Here is a 22327-nt window from a genome sequence, read left to right as displayed (position 1 = left end):
CCTTTTTTTTTTCGGAGCCCCATGAATTGCGTTTTCGTTCATGCATCCTCCACCCAAAGAGTTTGGATCTATGCTTCATGATTGACTAGTGAGGACCCTCTAGTGCAATCCTCCATCCTCGCCTTTTTTTCGGAGCCCCATGAATTGCGTTTTCGTTCATGCATCCTCCACCCAAAGAGTTTGGAGCTATGCTTCATGATTGACTAGTGAGGACCCTCTAGTGCAATCCTCCATCCTCGCCTTTTTTTTTTAGCCCCATGAATTGCGTTTTCGTTCATGCATCCTCCACCCAAAGAGTTTGGAGCTATGCTTCATGATTGACTAGTGAGGACCCTCTAGTGCAATCCTCCATCCTCGCCTTTTTTTCGGAGCCCCATGAATTGTGTTTTCGTTCATGCATCCTCCACCCAAAGAGTTTGGAGCTATGCTTCATGATTGACTAGTGAGGATCCTCTAGTGCAATCCTCCATCCTCGCCTTTTTTTCGGAGCCCCATGAATTGCGTTTTCATTCATGCATCCTCCACCAAAGAGTTTGGAGTTATGCTTCATGATTGACTTGTGAGGACCCTCTAGTGCAATCCTCCATCCTCGCCCTTTTTTTTCGGAGCCCCATGAATTGCGTTGTCGTTCATGCGTCCTCCACCCAAAGAGTTTGGAGCCATACTTCATAATTGACTAGTGAGGACCCTCTAGTGCAATCCTCCATTCTCCAGGGTTTTTCATCGTCAAGTGCGGATCCTCTTGACTGGGAAATGTGATCTTTGTTATTTTCTCGATTGATTCCTTTGCCAAATGTGTATATGTATATTATAATATTGTTGTTTTTGTTGTTGTTTGTATTTTGTTTTGTGTTGTGCAGAAAAAGAAGGAGTAGAGACAAGAGTCGTCATAGACTAATCACGAAAAGGGCAAGACGGACAAAATCAGTGTCTTGTCTCTGCTTTCCTCTTATCTCCGATAAAAGGTAAGTAAAGAGGGGCAACTGCCATACCCTAATTTACGCGATCCGTGAAATTCCGTAATGTGGCGGAAATCAAAAGGAGGTGTTTTTTTCGCAATCCGTGAGTTTCCGTAACTTCTTCGAAAGCTAAAAAAGAGTAAATAAGTGATCCGTGAGGATTCGTAACCTTACGGAAAGAAAATAGGTGTCGTTACGAAATTCGTAAAGTTTCATAACGTTACGGAAAAGAATTACCAAAAAAAGTAGAAGGGGTGCATTTAGTAAAAAGGGGGGTACAAATAGCAATCAGGCCCACTTGGGCCTTCTAGTTTCTTCCTCCAGAAGGCGGTTGCTTCTGGAGGAAGCAACCTTGCTCGCCTGGGTGAGCTGGGTGGCAAGCTCCTTCCCTATTTTGCTATAAATAGGGGAAGGAGTGAAGAGGAAAGGGGTTCAGCCTTCTTGGCACTTCTTATTCTCTCGAAATTGCTGAGGAAAATTGTTTCCGTGAAGAAAATCCAAGTCGAGGCGCTTCCGTAACGTTTCCGTGAGTAATTACACGAAGATTTTCAACCGTTCTTCGACATTCATCGTTCGTTCTTCGTTTTCTTCAGTCTTCAACTGGTAAGTACCTCAAACCGAGCTTTTCAATTCATTCTATGTACCCGTGGTGGTCCACATTTTGTTTCATGTATTTTTATTCTCGTTTTCATTTACTTTCCGTACCCCCTTTTGACGTGCTTCAGTCATTTATTTAAGTCATTTATCCCCTAATAAAAAAATAAAATAAATTTCCACCCGATCATTTGATTTGTAATATCCGTTAATTTCTGTTAAAATGAATTCCGACCATTTGGTCGTGCCATAACCACGTTGGAAACCAAAAAAGAGGTAAAATAATAATATAATAATAATAAAAAATACCTTTTAGTAAAATGAAGCGAAAAAATCAATCGGACATTTTCTCTTTGGGATTTCTCATTCTTAATTGAATTGACTAATAACTAAAGTGAAACTAAGGCTAAAATCAACCCGCCTAGTCAAGCTCGTCCACAAAAAAGTCACTAAAAAGGGTTTGAAAGTTTATCATCTCAGTTTTCCTTATCAAGTAAATGGATCATTTTTAAGGTCCAACGCCTTAAAATGATCACCCTTCAAGTAAAAAGAATCGCTTAATTCACTCTTAAAAAAGAACTATGTAGGTCTGATTTCCTCTTTGATGGAGGGTACGTAGGAGCAAGAGCCCCGCTTTTGTCGACCTCAAAAAATAAAAAGAAGTAAAAGTAAAGGTAACACAATTTCCACAATTCTAAAAATGAGGTTGTTGTCCTTTGAGGCAAACGTGAGAGGTGCTAATACCTTCCTCAAACGTAAATACAACTCCCGAACTTAGAGTTTTCATTTTGACCGGTTTCCTTCGGTTTTTCTGACGTTTTCCACAAATAAACGTTGGTGGCGACTCCGTGCATCTTTCCTCCTTTGGAAAGCGCACCCGTGTGCCTCGCCTCGCACGCCCGCAAAAAGTCATGTTGCGACACTTATCTTGATTGGGTCTTTTCTTCATTCTTGAATCTTTAGTCTTGAATCTTGATCTTGATTCTTGAGATCTTGAATCTTGAATCTTGATTCTTGATTCTAGGCTTTCTTCTTGAGTCTTGAATTCTTCTTGATTCTTGAACTCTTGACTTGTTCTTGATTCACTTGAGTTGTTCTTTGAGCTTTGAGCTTTTTGTTCATCACCTTTGTCATCATCTTTTGTTGTTATTATTGTTATCATCAAAACACCTTTGAATCACATTCACCATGAAGCCTTGCTTCTACAATCTCCCCCTTTTTTATGATGACAACTTCTGAAGTCACGAAACACACACACACTTTTTCCTAGTCGATTACTCTCATAAATTCTCCCCCTTTGTTTTTGAGTTTATGCTTATCTTAAAAATAAGTTGATTACTCATGTGAATTCTTGATTTAATACCATTTCTCTCCCCCTTTGGCATCAACAAAAAGCCAAAGTGCGTATCAAATAAATTTAATTTAAACATCCATATAATGTTCATAAAAAATATCAACCAAATTATGAAGCAAGAAGCAAGAACCATGAAGAAAACAACCATGCATAGGTTAATTATAAACTCCACATAGTCAAATAACATACTTAATATTGGTCTAAACATACCATGCAAATAAGGAAATAATAAATTGTTCAAATACCATACTAATATAGCCAAAATACAAGTACTAATATTAAAATATAAGTCTAAGATGATGGTGGCGACGGCGGTGGAAGATCAAAGCTTGACCAGATGTAAGATACTTCTTCTTCAACCTTAGTCATTCTTGACTCCATTTCATTGAAGCGCATATCCACTTGCAGTTCCAAAGTATCAAACCTCTCACCAACAAAGGTTTGAAGACCATCAAACCTTTCCAAAATCTTAGAAAGAAGAGATGAATCTTCTCCCTCATGTCCTTCTTCACCAACATTTCTAGCACCCTTCTTTATCCAAGATCCATCATGCTCTTTAACATATCCAAAGGATGCTATGACTGAAGCGCCTATAAGGAATGATCTCTTGATTGGAACATAAGGTTCAGAATCAAGAGGGATGTTGAAGTGTTGAAGGAAAAGAGTAACTAGATGAGGATAAGGCAATGGGGCATTCAATCGCAATGCCTTATGCATGCGATATCTAACAAGATGTGCCCAATCAATTTGTAAACCTTTATGAAAGGCCCACATGACAATGAGATCTTCTTCAGAAACCTGGGCAAGGTTTGAAGATCTAGGAAGCAAAATGCGAACTATAAGGTAATGGAGGATGCGGCTTTCAAAAGCCAATGAACCGGCAAGAAGCCTTCCGGTCATATCCGCTTGATTGGTTCAAACCAACCGGCGGGCATCATGCATAGAGAAATCGAATTTCCATTCATCAATCAGTACACCCTCAAAAGGTACACCTTCACTAGGCAATTTTGTTAAATCATAAAATAGGGATTGGTCAATGACCATCTTAATCCCATAGATTTCAGACATTAGAACACCTTCATGAATTTCTAAATTAGAATAGAAAGCTTTGACTAATTCAGAATAGACAGATAATTTTAGAGACATGAATGGAATAAGATTGGAGTTTTCAAATGCTTGGAAGCATTCAAAATTCTCATTTGAGAAGAACTCCATATCTATGAATTTTGGGTCTACAATGGAACGAGAGGAAAAGAGGTTTGTGTACCGTATACGCTGTTCTTCTTATGAGAATAATGATCCAGAGGGAATGGAGGGAGGAATTGGGGCTTCCTGTGATCCGGAATGCCGCTGACTCCGACTCGAAGTTCCTTTCCGCTTTTTCGATGGTTCCGCCATTTGAAGAGTTTTTTCGGGATTTCAATCGGTTCAAATGAAAGAGATTGAAAAAAGATGAAGTTTGGGCTTTGCGGGGAATGATTTGGACAAGAATTGAGTGAGATATGGCTGGAAGAAAAATTGGGGGCAAGGGTTTTCGAGAGAGTGATAGGTTGCAGGTTTCAGAATTTGAAATTTGAATATATAGGTGCAGGGACGCGTCGTAATCGATTACACAAATATGGTAATCGATTACCAAAGAGCAACTTTGTTAGAAATAACTGCTTGTAATCGATTACACTATTATGGTAATCAATTACCAATGGTTATTTTAGCCAGAAAACAAAAACAGAAGGCTTTCTAGGAGAGAGGAAGTTTTGAAAACTATTTTTGAAAATACTATATTTGAAAATACTTTATGAATAATTTTCAATCATGTAATTTACATATCATGTCATGAAAAAATATTTAAAACATGAAGATAATCAATTTTATCAAGAACAATCACAACACAAGTATGAAGAATATTGATTTTACTTAAATAAATGAATGAATATTTCATGCAAATAGGATGAAATCAATCAAGCAAATATACTCATGATTTCAAACAATCAAAAGACAAATAAATAAAGAATTGTTAGTCATCATAATCAAATTTTTTGAATAAAAATTTCAACTTTAAGAGAAATTTTAATAAGATAATGGTTTTGATATTACCTTTTTTAGGATTGAATTGTCTAGATCTTCAAAGATGAGGATCATTCTTTTTCTCCTTGTTTTTTATCCTTGAGAGATGTTCTCGTCACTTTCATAATCTTTGGTTAGAAGATTAATCTCCTTTTCTGAACCATCGGATGAATCATTGTCATCCCATGCAATGTATACTTTCTTAGTTCTTCTTTCGTTAAATCTTTTCTTTTCACTTTTCTCTGACCATTCTTCATTTGACGGACAGTTGGACTTGATGTGACCAATCTGATTGCATTTGTAACACCTAAGGACTTGAGAATCATCTTGTGATTTTCTTCCATTATTAAAATTGTGACGCTTGTCAATTCTTCTTTTCTTGATGAATTTCTGAAATTTCCTAACAAAGAAAGAAAAATCTTCTTCATCATCTGAATCTTCTTCTTCGTTTTCTTCTTGTATTGAAGATGGGGCTTTAAGGGCTATGCTTCTCTTCTTTTTGTCATTTTCTTCATTCAGATTGAGGCGTTGAAGTTCCATCTCGTGTTCCTGCAATTTACCAAATAAAGTGGCAAGAGACATGGAAGATAGATCTTTGCTTTCAGAAATAGCAGTTACCTTGGGCTGCCATTCCCTACTTAAACATCTTAAGACTTTATTAATTAAATCTTCATTGAGAAAGATTTTTCCTAAGGATGCAAGATGGTTTACTATATGTGTAAATCTCTTTTGCAAACTATGGATATTTTCATTTGGGTTCATCCTAAATAGTTCATATTCATGGGTAAGGGTATTTACTCTAGACCTTTTTACATCTGTGGTTCCTTCATGGGTTAACTGGAGAGTATCCCATATATCCTTGGCATTAGTACAATTTGACACTCTAAAGTACTCATCTATCCCTAGGGCTGAAGTGATGATATTTTTGGCTTTGAGATCATACTGGATTTTTCTCCTATCTTCTTCTGTCCATTGATCTCTCGGTTTTTGGGTTGTAGTGCTTGTGCTTACATCTCTTATAGTGGGTATATGTGGTCCTAATTCTATTGCTTCCCATATATTTAGATCTATGGCTTCAATGAATATCTGCATGCGGGTTTTCCAATAATGGTAACCCTCTCCACTAAAAATGGGTGGTCTGTGAATGGAATTTCCTTCAGGAAACAAGGGATTTGAGGAGGCCAATCTATAAGAAACCTGCTCTGATACCACTTGTTGGATCGAGTAGCCTCAGAATAATTAAGAAGTGGGGGGGGGGGTTGAATTAATTATTCCTAAACCTTTACTAATTAAAAAATTACTCTTTTAAGGATTTTACTAAATTGTTAAGAGAATGAGGAGTAGAAGAGAAACTTAACAGAAAGTAAAAGCGGAAATTAAATGCACAGCTGAAAGTAAAAGAGTAGGGAAGAAGGAAACAAGCACACAAGAGTTTTATACTGGTTCAGCAACAACCCGTGCTTACATCCAATCCCCAAGCGACCTGCGGTCCTTGAGATTTCTTTCAACCTTGTAAAAATCCTTTTACAAGCAAAGATCCACAAGGGATGTACCCTCCCTTGTTCTCTTTGAACCTAGTGGATGTACCCTTCACTAGAACTGATCCACAAGAGATGTACCCTCTCTTGTTCTCAGTCAACAACCCAAGTAGATGTACCCTCTACTTGTACCACAAAGGATGTACCCTCCAATGTGTTAAGACAAAGATCTCAGGCTGTTTAACCTTTGATACTTTGTGAATGGGGATACAAAAGAATTCTCAGGCGGTTAGTCCTTTGAACACTTTTGTATTAGGGAAAGGGAAGAATCAAAAGAATTCTCAGACTGTGTTGTTTTGAATTCTTTGACAAGGGAGAAGGGAGACACAAAAGAATTCAGGCAGTTAGTCCTTTGTTCTTTTGGAAAAGGGAGAAGAGAGACACAAAAAGAATTCAGGCGGTTAGTCCTTGGCGAATTCTTTTTGGCAAAGGGAGACGAGAATGAAAAGATGAATAGCACAATTTTTCAAGGTTTGGAAAACCAGAAAACTTCAAAAAGCTTTTGGTACAAAGAAGAAGAAGAAGTTCAAAGAGATTCAAGGCTTGTAAAGGATTGTATGAAATAAGTGTTCAAGATTCTTGAAATGAAAAACAAAGCCTTGCTTTTATAGACTCTTCGTGTCTGGTCAAGAAGACCATTTAGAAGAGTTATAACTTTTAGAAAAACTTTAAAACCAATTTGAAAAAGTCAAAACCTTTTTGAAGAGTTACATCTTTTGATTTATCAGAAACAGTCACTGGTAATCGATTACCAAATAAGTGTAATCGATTACACAAAGCTTTTGAGTGAAAGGATGTGACTCTTCACATTTAAATTTGAATTTCAATGTTCAAGGGCACTGGTAATCGATTACCAAAACATTGTAATCGATTACAGTCTTTTTAAAATAATTGGAATGTTGTAAATTCAGTTTGAAAACTTTTTCAAACTTATTTTGCTACTGGTAATCGATTACAACAATATGGTAATCGATTACCAGAGAGTAAAAAACTCTTTGGTAAAGGTTTTGTCAAAAACTCATGTGCTATTCAAAGTTTTAGAAAAACTTTTTAATACTTATCTTGATTGGATCTTTTCTTCATTCTTGAATCTTGATCTTGATTCTTGAGATCTTGAATCTTGAATCTTGAATCTTGATTCTTGATTCTAGGCTTTCTTCTTGAGTCTTGAATTCTTCTTGATTCTTGAACTCTTGACTTGTTCTTGATTCACTTGAGTTGTTCTTTGATCTTTGAGCTTTTTGTTCATCACCTTTGTCATCATCTTTTGTTGTTATTATTGTTATCATCAAAACACCTTTGAATCACATTCACCATGAAGCCTTGCTTCTACAATGAGAATGTGATGTAAGTAGTTACAACTAATCACCTTATCTCAGCACCTAACGCAACATGGTTGACCTATCAACTCTTCTATGCAAATTCAATGCAACCAAGAAACCTGACAGTTGCTCGATACACTTCACCCTAACCTAAATCTAACCCTAACTCTAACCACATTATAACAATGACACATTTCACTCGTAGTTCTCTTGCACATGGCTCCCTTGGACTCCAACATATTGCTAGTTTCACGGTCTCTCCATACAATACAACCATGCCCCATGTGGAGACAAACCATTGGACCTTTTCACACTACTAAAAAAATATTTTTTACAACACGTATTTAAAAATGATTGTCGAAAAAGCATCTTGAAAAAAAATAGTGGCATTTTTGTAAATAAATACAACATTTTACGACGGTTTTTCGAAAATCGTCTTAAAAGGTTGTCATGAACGTTTTGCAAAAACTGTCTTAGAAGATTTTTTTTTGTTTTTTATATTTGATGTCTCCCTATATTCTCTCGCACTCTCTATATTCTCGCTCTTCCTTTCACTCTCTAACTCCCCCTCTAATGTTCTGAAGTTGTCGCGAAAGTGACCATGGCCACCTCTTTGTCAGCGCCTCCAAGACCAGATCCACATTGTGCTTATTCTTCCCACTATCGACGCCATGAGGAACATCATGTCATCCGCAATCATGGCCCCAAAGGAGCTCATCACACAAGGCGACACGAAGGGCCGCTCGTGGCAAGTGTTTGTTGAAATTATTCAAAACAATGGCATGATGGGCCATTACGTTGGCTACTCCACAACATTGCTCAGAAACTTGCCCACAGGATTTTTGAGTTACTCTTCTTTCAAGTATTTAAAAGTTGTGGTGCTTCAGGGGACTAAGCAGAGTTACCTGGAACTGATGCAGAGTGTTCTGTGAGGGGCCCTCACCGAGGCGATATCGGTGTCGCTCACGACGTCATTGGATGATCTAGGTTTATGACATAGGTTCAGGGCAACGGGGTGATCAAGGTTGTTGCGGTTATGTATGATGGGGTTTCGGCCACAATGAAGCGGATTTTGAAGGAGGAAGGGCAGGTGGGGCTTACTCGTGTAATGGGGCCCTGAGTGCTACATAATGCTTGTTTTTTGGCATTGGGGTATTTTGCTTTCGAGACAATGAGGCATTTGATTTTGCGAGAGTATCTTAGGAGGAAGGAGTTGGGTGAGAGGGGAACTCAAGTCTCTATTTTCGCTGGTTGAGTTTATGTTTTGGTTCTTTAATGCTTCTTTTTTATTTGGGTTTTAAATTATAGTTACTTACTTCATGTAGAATATTTCAGTAGATAAGGGGTATTTTGTTCTGGAAAATTAGCTACTACTGTGGCATAAGCAAAATGTAGGTGCTGAAATGTTTCTTATCTTGGTTACAATAAAGTGATATTGTTGATTCCAGGTCCTAGTGTCAGAAGTTTAGGATTGGATGAGCAATGACTTTAGGATCTTTTGTTTCTAAGATTTTGTTTAGGATAAGGCAGGTGAATTTCTTGTTTTTGTGGCACCCTCTATCCCAACTTACATATACTTAAGAAAAACATACAAAAATCCAGAATTTAATTAAATCAATTTTATTCAAATCACTTAAACAAATTCATGTGGTTAAAAGGGTCATATTTGTTTCATTGTTACCAAATAACACTTATTAAAAACATCTTCGACTCAAAACTCCAAAGAATAAAATAAAGACTCAGCGTGTGAACAAAATGATAAAAACTACATAGCCAAAACTTCATGCAATTAATACAAAATCCTATGTCTCAATGTCACATCCTATCAAAGCAATGTGTTCCAACATCCTCTAACATGAGGTTCTCCATAGTCATCCACCTAACCATCTGCTCTCACGAACACAAAGTTCGAGATCATCATAGGATCCAAACAAAAATAGTACGCAGAGAGAGTGAGTTATCACATTCCTAACTAATAGAGAGAAACGGGACAACATAAATATACATATCATGAAATACAACTTACTTCAACACAGCTTAAGTCATTCCACCACTTATCGTGTAACATCATATCTCAACACTACATGTCTCACACATTTTCACATCATTCACATACTCAAGGATCAAAACACAATATCACCCAACCAATCAATATCGATCAATACATAATCGTCATGCAACAAATATACTAAGACTCAATCATATATGCAATGTGGTGTCATGTCAATGAAAAACCTCATCGGGCGCCCATGAGTACATGACAAGACAAAACACACACTGGTAAGTCAAGTCACTTTCACTAGGTAAAATCATAGGGAGATCAGTCAGGGTCACTCTGTTTTGCATGAACACCCCAACCATATGGGATCAACATAGACTTCAAGGAACATTCAAACCGAATGTATTTACCCCCAAGGCCTAGACTCCGAAGAGTCCATCAAGGCCTCTCCCTCCTGATTCATGTCCAACCTAGAAAACATTTTTGCATGCAGACTATCTATGAATTGTACATAACACACGACTCCTTAATTGTTTACAAAATAATTTTAACTCATCGCGTCTCAAAGTGATTAAACTCGTCAGGTTCCCATAGTGGATCTCATCACAATACTCATCACGCATTAACTTGTCACCCTTAAAGGGTCTTACAGTCATGTGATTGTACGGTTCATAACTCACAACATCTCAATACACGTGTGTGATCTCACAATTTAACAAATACTCAACTTGTCACTTACACATAGCTCATCACACTTCCATAATCCCAAGACAACGCGTTATCACGCCTCATGCATCATATACATGTCACACAATAACAATATTAGTATGTTATGTGCATATGATTAAACTCCTCAAACAATTTCACATAATCATATCAAAATCATAGGTCAAAAACATGAAAACACCAAGAACACTCAATTTTATCAACCAATTCGCATTAGGACATCAATTGGCTTGTCAAACACAACAATCTCATAATTACAATCATAAAGGAAGAATTATAATATAGTAAACATCTCAAAATAAATCTCAATTTGATCCTATAAAGATCTCTACACATATTCATTTTAACTCCAATTGCGATAAACTCATCCTTTATCTCTAAGAGGGCTCACGTGTGTAGTTCAGTAGTGATAGTGGAGTCTCTAATGGTTCATAAGACTTCTCAAGCTTTTCCTTCGATTGCTTTGCAAGGGTTTCCAAGCGTTAGAGAGAAGGATAAGAGATTGAATCCTCAATTTCACTGTCTACGTGCAAGGGGCATTTCTCCCTCAAAATATTATTTCCTAAATCCTTACGGTGAGGATGTCAAAAATTGATTTTCGAACTAGGTGTTCAAACTTCACGATGATCCAATGGTTAATGAGTCTAGAATCATAGTCTTACTGGGACAAGTTTGAGTGTGTGTGAAAAAAGAGAGCTACGTGCGAGGGACATTTATCTCACCATAGACTTTATTTCACAAATACCAATTGAGGGAATGTACGAAAATGAATTCCGAACCTAGTGTTCAAATTTCACAACGATCAAACAGTTAACGAGTTCGAAATCGTAGTTTTACAATTACATATTTGAGTGTATGTGAGAAAAAGATAGGATTTTGAAAAAACGAAGAAGAAAAAACGAATTTAATAGGAAGAGAGAGCTAGAGATGTATCGTAACCGACCTAATGTCTCTATTTATAGTTAGGGTACTCTTACCCTATTATTTATTCTATTTTCTTTATTTTATTATTTTATAAAAAAATAACTCTATTTTACTTTCTATCAAATAGATAAATAAACTATCATTTTTATTTTATAAAAATATATTTATTTTATTTATTTTAAAATCATTATTTTAATTAATAAAATTATTTATCCTTATTTATTTAATTATAAAAATTTTATTATTTTTTAAAAACTATTTATTTTTAAATAAATTTTTTTAATTTATTTTACGAAAAATGAAATGTTAAAATTTTTGCATGCATACTTCATGAATATTAATATGGTCACATATTGGATGCTTATTGGTGTGTTTATTGTTATTTGTTCTTTTCTTCTCTATGGATCTGGTATGCGCAGATTGATTTGGGTATGGCTTGTGTGTCCTTTTATGAGTTGGAAATGTCAGACATAAGTAGTATTTTGCTGGTTTGTTCCAAACCCTCAACTTATTGCCTTGTTATTCTTTTTATTTATTGAAGATTTGAGTCTTATAATCACATTTTTGTCGGATATAATCTGTATCCTGCATCTCCTTATTCTTGTCAGATATAACCAACCGGTATGTTGAACTTCTATGTAAAACTCATGGAACATGTAGCTTTGAAAGGAAAGAGGCAGATTATAATGTGGATTTTACCTAGAGTTACCGGACCTGTGACAAGTGAGTGGCTTGGATTTTGCACCTGGATACAAGATTTTTTTAATAGAGTTGGGGAGAACTAGAATAACTTTGCTAATCCAAGGTCCAAAGTCACTGTTTTGTTTGGTTTATAATGGAAAAATTGGAAAGATTCCAACTTAAAACTTGCGATCCCTTGGACACTGTTAATATTGTTCTGATGCAAATGTTAATATAGTTAATGATATACTTATAATGCAAAATCCCCAATTTAGTTTTCTGGTAAAACCAGCAACAATGCTACTCTGCTAGTTATTGGTTAATTTATATTTACATAGTATGGCTCTTTTTATCTCTTCTCTCTTTCCCATCTCATATTTTGGGATTAATTGTTAGTTATTAGTTATTTTTGTCTCCAAAAGAATTTAATAGATGTGATTACATATTCATTGATGCTCTTTCAGTCCTTGGTACCTTTGTCTACTTTTTATCCTTATTTTTTTTGTTGTATAGTGCAGAGTTGGTCTTAGAGGAGAAAATTGAATACCATGATTTTGTAAAGTCAGTTCCCGATGGGAACTCTTCAAATAATGAACACACCAATATCTAGACACTCCAACTCCAGCCAGATAAACAAAAGTATGAGCCCCAAAAATGGTAAATGCAAAATAAAAGTAAATAATTCTGTTTGAAATATAAATTTTCTTCTTAATATTAAGGACGGTCAATCTTGACTCTTGAGCCTATGCTGTTTTGACATTGTTATTGCGATGCATTAATCTGCTAGCAACTCATGGTTATTGACTAACCTTCAATCTCAAAGGAAAAGAGAAGAATGACATAGAAATAGTTGCTGGGAAAGGGAGATCGCAAAATGTGTCCAGAGATGTTATAGTTGAGTGCTGCACACTTGACCCCCTTTCCCATAAACAAACGACAGCTATAATTTTTTTTAATAAATTGATGACCAAACTGTGCTAGTAATCTTTAAGTACAAATTCTATGAATTTGACAAAAAAATCTTGAACACAATTCAATGTTAATAGTTATTAATTGAAAATTGTTTACTCTATTCAAAAATAAACTATAGAACTCTTAGTATGACTATAATTAGCTAAACCCATTTAACACAACAAAAGATATTTTAATATGTAATATATATAGCAGCTTTTAAGTTTATTTTAATCAGCATTAGAACGAACAGTACAATACTGTGAGTAATTTGTAATTGCTAAACCAACTCTGTCTTAGGTTTATATTTAAGAATAAAAAATAAATAAATAAAAGAATTTGTTTACCCAGTTTTTCGAACTATCACATGACATATAGCTAAGTCTAATAAAATAATACTAGAAAATCCAACTGGTGCTTTGCACAGTTATGGAACAAAATCAACCCAACATTTTAATTATAAAAAAAAAACACAAACTGCACATTTTAATTATAAAAAAAAAACCACAAACTGCAGAGTGTGCAGGGTGAATAGTTTTTGAAGTGTTTAAGAAAAAAGAAAATATTAACTAAATTTAGATTAGGAAATAATAAAATGCACCAGAAAAACGTAATATACAAAACAAATTAGGAAATAATATGATAACATTTATAGAAACTGATTTTTGTCAATGTCTTAAATTGAAATATTGTTTTTTTCTTAGAAATTTCATTGTTCTGGTCCGATTGAAATAGAAATGTGTTGTTGCCCAGAATATCATATTAGATAGTCCTGCGGAAAAGGATTCAAAAATGTATTAAAGGGGGGTAAATTTTTGTTTTATATAGATAGTCTAACTTATTTTTCTCAATTTATAGGCTGAAGTTCCTCCTCCTAAACAAAGGAGAACAGTGCATTTGCGGATTATGTGGTGAAGCTGGACATAATCAACGGACATGTCAGAAAGGTAGACATAAATGTTTATGAGAACAATCTCTTGATAGCTTTTAGTTTGAAACATGGTACACATTTTTATTACTTGTACTTGGTGCACAACATTTGGATACAACTTTATTTCAATATTCAGCACCATTACCTTTCTTTCTAACTTTCTCATTATAATTAAACAGATTGATTATAAATAGAGGTTTGATTCTTCCAAGTTGCATGCCTTGCATTTCTAGGTTATTTGTAAATTGTAAGTATTACATTAAGCCCTTGAGAAAGATTGTTGCAATGTTGCAACCGTGAAATTGGACAAGGTCCGCTTCCCTTAGCTCTATCACGAAAATAAGAGATGGAAAAAGATATCAGATGAATAAATTCCAAAACAGATAGCATGATACGGGGGTTAAGCTGCTCTACAGTTTTGAAAAACGGCATGAGATCTTAACAATTCCTTTAGTTTTAATATTTGATCATTTTAATATATAATGGAGGGGAAAATGAAAGAACATGAATTGAATTTGAAAAAAAAATAGTTTCTGGAAAATTCTCCTTATGCATTGATCAATCAATCAAAAAAGATTACAAGAGTTGCTATATATACACTCAAAGCTATGGCTAGGAAGATAACTAACTAACTAACTAAGAAGGTAAGTCAATAATTAATTAAATGGCAGAGAAATTATCTAATCCTAATACCCCCTCTCAAGGTGGGCAATGTATATCAACAAGGCCCAGCTTGCACACATTTTGCTTGAAAGGAGTAGGATACAAGGCCTTAGTAAACATATTAGCAAGTTGACATCCATAAGGAACATAAGACAAGAGAATGAGGCCTTCATGAATCTTGATTTGAATCAAATGACAATCCACTTCAATGTATTTTGTTCTTTCATGAAAAGGGGGATTCTTTGCAAGCTGAACTGTAGATTCGTTATCAGAAAAAGTGCAAAAAGGAACAGGAATGGAGAGATGAAGATCATCACAAAGATACTTTATCCATTGTAATTCACAGGCAGCAAAAACTCTATATTCAGCTTAAGTAGAGCTCTTGGAAACTATTCATTGCTTCTTAGCCTTCCAAGTGATCAAGGAATTATAAAAAAAAAAAAAAAACACACACACACACAATAGGCAGTGACTGACTTGCGACTAACTAGACATGTAATCAGAATCAGAGAAAGCTTGGATCTTCAGGTCATTATCAACAGGATAGAAAATACCTAAGCCTGGAGCACCCTTCAAATATCTCAGAATTCTTAAGGCAGGTAAGTGAGGAGTTCTAGGCTTGGAAACGAATTGACTGACTTGTTGCATAGCAAAAGCAATGTCTAGTCGGGTATTGGTTAAGTAAAGAAGTCTTCCAATAAGCCTCTTGAAAGAAGTGACATCCTCTAGAAGACTCATTCATCAGAGTTCAATCTAATTGAAGCATTGGTAGGAGAATTGGCTGGTTTGCAACCACTAAGGCCAAATTCAGAAAGTATTTCTAAGCAATACTTTCTTTGATTCAAAATCAAGCCAGTCTTAGATCGGGCAACCTCAAAGCCCAAGAAAAATTTTAAATCACCCAAATCTTTGATGTGAAACTGATCATGAAGTTGTTGCTTGACTGCATTGATTTCAACTAGACTATTTCCAGTAAGGATAACATCATCAACATAAACTAATAATGTTGTAAAGGAAGAAGAAGTTTGCTTGAAAAAAAAAGGAATAATTTAAAGTGCTTTGAACATAGCCAAGTTGAAGAAGGACATAAGTCAACTTCTGATTCTATTTCCTACTAGCTTGTTTGAGGCCATACAATTATTTATGTAGCTTACATACAAGACTAGGATCAGAAATGGACATACTAAGGGAGGCTTCATGTAAACCTCCTTATGAAGGTCTCCATGTAAAAAGGGATTATCCACATCAAGCTGTTGAAGAAACCAATTATTTGCAACAACAACAGATAAGAGAAATCGTATAGTGGTCAATTTGGCAACTGGGAAAAATTTTCAAAGAAATCAACCCCTTCTGTTTGAGTGAAACCCTGAGCTACCAACCTAGCTTTATATCTTTCCAAGGTACCATCTGCTTTGTATTTAACTTTGTAAACCCATTTACAACCCACAATAGGTTTGCCTGAAGGAAGTTGAACAAAAGACCAAGTGTTGTTAGCCTGAAAAGCCTGCACTTTTGCCAGCATAGCTTCTTTCTAGCAATCAAGTTTGTTGGCCTCTTTGAAGGAATAAGGCTCAAAATAACAGATATAGTCATGCAAAAAGAAGTATTATTAGTAGAACATTTAGAATAAGAAAGAACATATTGCAAAGGATAAGGAGTTGTAGAATGAGTAGAAGCAGAATGAGAAGAAATATTGCCACAGTGGTAATTAGACAAATAATTAGGAGGTTTCTTAAGTCTAGTAAAAAATCAATGGACAAAGGGTCTATTACATGATTCTAATCAGATAAATGTTGATGAAAATCTTAAGTTTGAGTAGAAATATCAACATCAACAAGGGAATCAAAATTAGACAATTCACAAAGATACGGGCAAGGTTGAATTGATTAACATACTCCTAACCATATCCATTAAAGTTCTATTACGCCTTTCTGATACACCATTTTGTTGTGGTGTATCAGGAATTATGTATTGCACACAAATGCACGTTTCTGAACAAGCTTAGCAAATGGACCTGGGTGTTGCCTAGTTTCATCATATCTTCCGTAATACTCATCACCTCTATCATATCTAATAATTTTCACATTTATGTCTAATTGCCCTTTTACTTCATTGTAGTAAATTTCTAAGGCATCCATTGCCTAAGAAATCTCGGGCAGTAAGTAGACATAACCGTAACGTGAATAATGATCAATAATGGTGATAAAGTATCATTCCTTTCTGAAAGAACTAACATCAAAAGGTCCACAAATATCAGCATCCACAATTTCAAGAAGTTGAGTGCTTCTTGTAGCTCTTTTCTTTGTATGTTTTGCTTGTTTTCCCTTAATACAACCCACACAAATATTTAGATCCATAAAATCTAGATAAGGAAGAATTTCATTCTTTATTAATCTTTCCATCCTTTCTCTAGAAATGTGACCTAAACGTTTATGCCACAAGAAAGCAGATCGTTCATTCACTAAACTATGTTTAGTGCCAACATTATGATGCAGAGTCAAAATAGTCTCAGCATACAAACTGTCTAATTTCAATTTATATAAACCATCATAAAGGATACCAGTACCAATGAGATGATTATGCTTAAATAAATTGAAACATTCATTACCAAATTAAAAGAGTATCCAGTAACATCAAGTTTAGATAATGAAACTAAATTACTAGATAAACTAGGTACATAAAGAGTTTCCAGTAAATCTAAATGATGTTCAGTGTCGAGTTTTACGCAATAAGTCTTGACTGCTTACACTGGAGTTTCACTCTATTCCCCATGAAAATGAACTTCTCATTTGGGTTTATGGTTGGGATTGTAAGGAATCTCTGCATAATGTTAGAAACATGAGTCATACATCCAGAATTAATCCATCATGTATTATGGGAAACTTTAGTTAAGTTTGTTTCAAAACATACATGAGCATTAAGCCCACTTTTCTTTTCGAACCAAGACTTGCACTTTAGGTAATCCTTCTGGAAATGTTCAGATTTCCTACAAAATTGACAATTATTTCCCTTTGATACCTTCCTTTGGATTTGCAAAGAGTCGTCATTGATCTTTAATGACCCTTTGCCTTTATCATGCTTCTTCATAAATTTATTTTCAAGCTCTTTGATTTCCTTGGTGGCTTACATAATGAACTGAGTGACTTCCTTGATTCTTAAGCCTCATTTCTTCCTGAACTAACATACTGTGCAATTCATGCACATTCTATTTATCTTTCATGGTATTATAGTTCATTTAGAACGGGCCAAACTCAGACGGTAATGAGTTTATAATAAACTGAACAAGAAAGATCTCATTCACAGTCATTATATTCCCAAGGTCTTAAGTCTTGCTGCAATGTTTGTCATCTCAATGACATGTTCATACATAGTACGTGAACCATCAAACTTCATGGTGGTCAATGTACTCATTAATGTCCCAGCAACAGACTTATCAGTTGTTTGAGAGCACTCTCCCACTAATCACATAAACTTTTTAACACTTTCGATTTTAGGGAGAGTTGTCTTAATACTGTTTGCAACAATCATTCTCATCAACATTAGGCTGAGTCTGTTAGATCTTTCCCAAGTTTTATAATGGACTTTCTCTTCATTGCTACTAGCATCAATAATAGTAACAAGCTTCTCTTCCAACATAGCAAGATCATGATCCAAAACACTAAGGTGAAATAGGACTTGCTCATTTTTGTCAGAGAAGTTAAGCCCATTAAAATTGGTACAGATGATGCATAAGAATCCAATGAATTCAAAACATGTATTACATAATAAAATTCACTTAAGTGTTTTGAGACATAAAATACATGTCATACATATGATTCATTCAGATAACGCACAATGTATATTGATGTTCTCCTTTGGGTGATACACCAACACACAACATACAAACATAATGATGCTAATAAAATTTTGACATTATTTGGCCACTTTGGTGACTAACAAATTCAACATACATTTAATTCCAACCAAATATAATTGAAATATCATTAATTTGGAATTAAATAACCTTACGAATTTGGCCACTTTGGTGACTAACAAATTCAACATACATTTAATTCCAACCAAATGTATATGGCCTGCACATACTTATTGCTATTAACAATTCATAGTCTTTTTATTAATTTCATTCCAGGCCATAAAATAATATTTGCATTTATTTGTGTTTTTGCATTCAAACACGTTCAAGCAAATATGTAGCATATACATATATTTACTGCTACCAATAATATCAAAACATTCACATTAATTTAATTATAGAACATAAACTTTCAATTCTTTAATCACGTTCAACAATAATTTTTTTTCGGAAAAAAAATATAAGGGGGATTGGAAATAGCAAACATAAGGTTGCAAATAGCAATTTCCAAAATATTCTCCAGCAACCGACTTACGCGTAGCTTTTTCAAAATATTGGAATTAAACTTACTAGCAGGCCAAATTCCAAACTATCCATTCTCCTGAACTTACGCATGGCTTTTGCAAAACATTGGGAATTAAAAGGAAGCAGGCCGTGAACGCTTTCTCCATGAATATATAGATAACGTTAATGGAATTAAATCTGGGCAGCTTCCTCCATTAAAAATAAAAGTTTTCTCCATTAAAAAAAATGGCAGCAGAAGCTTTCTCTTGAAGTTTTTTGTATAATATTCCTTTCATACAAAATCTCATACTTTGTAGCGGAAAAATATAATTAATGCCTAAAGCATATTATCGAAACATGTAATTGAAAAATACATGTAAAGAAATTAAAATTCCTAAATTTCATAATTAGGGTTTATACATAATTGAGAGAAATTAAATCATCCCTAAATTTCATAATTAGGGTTCACACATAATTAGGAGAAATTAAATCATTCTTGGAGAATCATAAATTTCATAGCACATGCTCTGATACCACATGTAAAATTCTTAAGGGGTTTCCTAGACTATCAATTATAGGAAACAACAGGATCTTGAAACCTATGATTCTCACAAACAATCAATAAACAATAGATAATGTTTTGTGTACCTTTCTCCATAGGAAGACTTGTGTCTTTCTCCATAGGAACTTCTCTCCGGTGCACTTTGATTTCCTTGAAAGAGGAGAGAAATAAGATTTCACTTCCTTAGGCCTTTCTTTTCTGCCTCTCTCCAATCGTGATGGCTACGGGTGAGAGAGAACACTTTTCTGGTCAGGAAGGGGACCTTATTTCACGTTAGTAAGTATTAAGCCCCTTTTATAACCACTACTCTCATCAAGTAGCAGTTAGCTCTAGAAACTTCTCCTATTAAGCCCAATTACAGTTTAGCCCTTAATCGTTAATTATTTATTTATTAGTCCCTACTAAGTCACATGCCTCTCACATGAGACATTAATTCTAACACGAGTGAGCCATGACATCACCATGCGATTGCAACACCGCCAAGCTTCATGCATTGGATCTGTCGGTGGAGGACAAGGAAGTATGCCAAAAAGAAAATGATCTTTGTTCTTGGATTCAAGAGCCACAACCATATCATGTTCCCATTGATGAAAATTGCTTTCTGTCAATGGTGGCAAAACAAGAACAACGACAAGATTTTCTCCCGGATGAAGAAAATATGGATTGACAGGATTGACAAGGTGATTAGAAGTTGAATGCTGATTGTTAACAGCCATGATCGATCAAGAAAAGCAAGAAGAATAAAAAATGAAACTAAATTTCAGATGAACTAACGTGGAAGGATGATGAAAGAAGAAGGTTTCGTGTGTAGGAGTGATACCATGAAAGAACATGAACTAAATTTGGAAAAAAAATAGTTTTTGAAAAATTCTCCTTATGCATTGATCAAAAAAGATTACAAGAGTTGTTATATATACAAGTAAAGCTATGGTTAGAAAGATAACTAATTAACTAACTAAGAAGGTAAGTCAATAACCAACTAATAGAATTAGTTATTAACTAAAAGACTAAAGAGAAAATAAAAGAAATACAAATGGCAAAGAAATCATCTAATCCTAATAGAAAGCTTGCATGAATGGTGACATTAGTAACTGCACAGTTGCAATTCTTTTTAAAGCTCAAGAAAGCCAGGTTCAAGGACTGAACATGGTGTAGGAGCTGCATTAAATGTTCATGAAAGCCCTCAAAGTATTAGTCACCGTTATGTAAATTTGAACCCTCTTGTGAATGACAGGGTTGTTAGCAATGAACCTGGCGATTATAAAGACCAAGCCTTTGGTATTAGGATTGAGGTAATGTTCTTTCAGCTATCTTATATGCTCTGAAATGTTAACTTTAGCTCCTAGTGTGTTGCTTTATTGTTTGGATCATCATTCAATTAATTTTATTAAGGGTTGGTACCTCTGTTAATTTTATATCCTTTATATAGCTCATCCTTTACACCTAATGTACGTTGAAGTATGTGAGGGTAACTCGGAGAATGTGAACTTTAGTACATACTTCAGGTTCTAGAAGTTTCTTGCTTTTTTTATTTTTTGAATTAAACTGGGATTACCTTTAAGTTAAATTCATGCTCGTGCCTCATGACTATCAGGATAAAGAAATATGTTATGGTTTTGTATCTAACTCAAAACTGAGCTTAGGAATTGGAAAGGAAACTATTTTTGGTAGTCCTGACTGCCTCAATTTATTTTGGAAATACTCCTTTAAATTTGATCCTTTAGTGGACGTTTAATTGATTGCTGGAGAATTGATGGTATTTGGATGTTCCTGAATTCTTTGTTTCTGTCAATCAATCCTCAACTCTATTCCCATGCCTCCTTCTAGGACAATGGAGTTCTTCTCACAACATATGATATTGTCTGCAACAATTCTAAGTCCTTACAGGGGAATAACTAGACATACAAAAAATTATGTCACTAATAATGGGGTCCAAAAATTCAGTGTGAAATTTGACTAATGTAGTATTATTTGCTATGCTTAAGTAATAAGATCACCTTATAAATTTGTTTCTACATATTTAACAAGTAAGAATACTGGAATAGTTATGGGACTCCTTAAGAGTATCTGATGATGTTGTTCATTCAGTAGGTGCTGAAATTTCAATTATATGACAATGAATTTAAACACTTATATAGATATATTGTAAAAGGATTTAATTTTTTCTTGTTTTCAAAATGTTCATAACTTTAGGGACACCTTATAAAGAACCCAAGCACACAGAGAGCTAAAAGTTTGCTTATATTTTCTCAGATTCGTAAGATGCTTATATTGTAAAAGGCTTTAATTTTTTCTTGTTTTCATGTTTTTGCATTTTTATTTAAAAAAAGATATTTTAAGATGATTTTTTCAAGAATCATCTTAAAAAGTATTTCTAATACATTTTTTAAAAAAATCATCTTAAAATATCTTTTTTTAAAAAAATTCTAAGAATCGTCTTAAAAAGTATTTCTAACACATTTTTAAAAAAAAATCATCTTAGAATATCTTTTAAAATAACATTGAGGATTTTAAGATAATTTTTTGAAAAATCGTCTTAGAATCTTATTTTTTTATATTTTTTCTTAAAAAATACATTTTAAAACGGTTTATGTAAAAATCGTTTTAGAAAAATTACGCTTCTATATGAAAAAATTATTAAGTTTAATTTTTATAGACTATCACGATAAAAGTTTTATATTATTAATTAATTAAAAATTATA

The sequence above is a fragment of the Glycine soja genome, chromosome 6, assembly GCF_004193775.1.
Source record: "Glycine soja cultivar W05 chromosome 6, ASM419377v2, whole genome shotgun sequence".
Lineage (NCBI taxonomy): Eukaryota > Viridiplantae > Streptophyta > Magnoliopsida > Fabales > Fabaceae > Glycine > Glycine soja.
This window is presented reverse-complemented; position numbering follows the sequence as displayed.